Genomic DNA, 2,320 nt, shown 5'->3' with positions numbered 1-2,320 from the left:
AAGTAATTAGTTACTAGGGAAAGTAACTTTTCACTTACTTTTATGTCTGCTTTTTAAATGTAAATATGAACAGTATTGAACAGTCAAACACAATAAACAAAATTGTTAGACCTATTCATTGTAATCAACAGAGCAACAGGCCTTCAAATCAAGCGGTAGTACAAAAGTCCCTTTTAATACTTGAAAGAAATAACAACTGTCTCAGTCATTTAACAGTGTTTTTTTTTTTTTACCACATTAGGCCCAATGAAATAAAAGTGATTGGCCTACAGTATTAACACTAATTAAAAGAGAAAAAAAAGGTGCCTTGATGTGCTGCATATGATTGAATATGTGATTTAAAAAAAGCTGAACTAAATGGTTTAACCAACATGCCTCATCCTGAGTCTACAAAATGAAAAATTAAAGTGTATTTATTTTCAGCTGCACACGGCACAAATGGCATGTGTCTTACTCTTTCCCCACACCTGAACAGTGTTCACCTGGCGAATGCAGCAGGACTGTTTAGGTGGGCAAACAGAGCAGGCTCACACACTAGGGAGGACCGTTGACACACATTGACACATGATATGACTGACCCAGCGGACCCAGGTGCACCCTTAGAGTGCTTTCTGGTGGCCAAGTAGGGACAGATTTACTGCAAAAATTCTGAAAGGATTTAAGAGAAAGAAAGCTGACGAGCAAACTGAAAGGTTTCTCTTTTATCTGAAGAATACAGCCTTTAAAAAAAAACATCTCGTAGACTATCATATGTCCCAAAAACTCTCATGAAATTCCCTTATTTTAGAGATTAAGATCAGGTCACGTCAGGAGTCTAACAGAACACCGAAAAAATACTGAAACAGGTCTATCCTGCGCGGCCACATCTCTGTACCTGGTGAGCGATATAACTGCGAACCCTCTCCAGCATTCCCTCGCATGTGAACTCTCGAGGAGTGAAAGGCTTCAACTGCAAAAACATACACGTGAGCTTTTATTCAGCGCTACCTGAAATGTATAGGGTCATACAGCCTATATGCATATGCATGTATATACAGTATAACTGCTTGTTCTCTGGTCACCACCTCTGTGCGAAGAATGGCTCTGACAGCCTCCTGTACATCAGTCTTGTTGGTCACATGAGGCAAAGCTAAATAGAGATAAGAGATGAGATTCTCAACAAACGTTTAAAATGGGCTAACAAGTCTCATCTCTCACCTGCCTCTGACCAGTAGCCACAACATTGCTAGCTCTCAAACCAGTTATTGTTATCAGGTTCCCAAGGCTAAAGAGTCTTTCCACCGGGGCACTGGATGGAGTGGCTGCATTATGTTTAAGTGATACTCTCTTTATTAGGGGAAACTGATTCAGAGCGTCCATCCCTGTGGCTCCTGATTTGAAGTTATCAGCTACTTCATTTTCAACAGAGACATAGGCATCCTCCTCACTCTCATCAAAGCAAAATAATTCATTCTCCTTGCTTGATGGCCGGCGCCGTGTTGTTGGGGTTTCCCCTGGGTGCTGCTCATCCTGCTCTGGGACATTTTTTCTGCATTCTGCTACTAGACTTGCTTTTACCAGCTCCTTCCTTTACTGGTCACGCAGCCAACGTAACTTGAACTCTGACTACAGAGCAATCACCACTAAATTCACCTGCACTTATAAATACTTCACATTGCCAAGACACAGATATATGCAACTGAGCTATTGATTGGATAAATATAAATGCAAAATAAAATAGCAGCTCTTACCTGAACAATTGCCTCTGGTAGGCCATCAAGGATTGTAAGGTGTTTTTATAATTCCAGAGTCTTGGACATCAACGTCTCCAGAGTGTTCCGTAAAAACAATTATCCTCTACTTGCAGAATATCAAGAGCCACAGTAAGTGGCTTCATCACAACACAATACTCTTTAAGGACCTGATGTTCCCTTTCACTGATGCATTTCAGCTGAAGTTGGGAGGATATTGTATTCAATACGGCCACAGGTATCTCAGAAATTCGCATCGTGGAACGAATTCCACCTGGTGGTGCAAGGTACAAGCAGCTTCTTAGCAATAACGTCGTTGACAATCTCCAAAGCCACCGTTGACCGACTTGCCTTGTTCCACAGCCCTGCGCATTTTGTGGTAGCATTTCTGTAGATAGATTTTGTTTATTTCGTTCGACATCAGTGCATGAGATGAGGTTCAATGTGTGCGATGCGCATCTGTGATGCGGGGGTAAAACCACGTCATTGACATCGACAGCATTATCTAGCACATCCCCAATGTTTGTAAAAGTCACCTCATCCTCCTCTAAATGATCTTCAGTGTCTGACTCAGGTGGCTGGTACATTTG

At 41.6% G+C, this 2,320-nt stretch overlaps 1 long non-coding RNA gene across 1 annotated transcript; it reads right to left on the bottom strand.

Moving 5' to 3' along the window:
• Nucleotides 1-581: 581 nt before the first annotated feature.
• LOC120563742 lies at nucleotides 582-1,118 on the bottom strand. The gene is made up of 3 exons (XR_005640004.1): nucleotides 1,065-1,118; nucleotides 875-949; nucleotides 582-648 (listed from the first exon to the last, which is right to left on the bottom strand). It is a non-coding gene; the product is annotated as an uncharacterized LOC120563742 (long non-coding RNA).
• Nucleotides 1,119-2,320: the final 1,202 nt, after the last annotated feature.

This window comes from Perca fluviatilis, chromosome 8, assembly GCF_010015445.1.
Source record: "Perca fluviatilis chromosome 8, GENO_Pfluv_1.0, whole genome shotgun sequence".
In the NCBI taxonomy this organism is placed as follows: Eukaryota; Metazoa; Chordata; class Actinopteri; order Perciformes; family Percidae; genus Perca; species Perca fluviatilis.
This window is presented reverse-complemented; position numbering and strand designations above follow the sequence as displayed.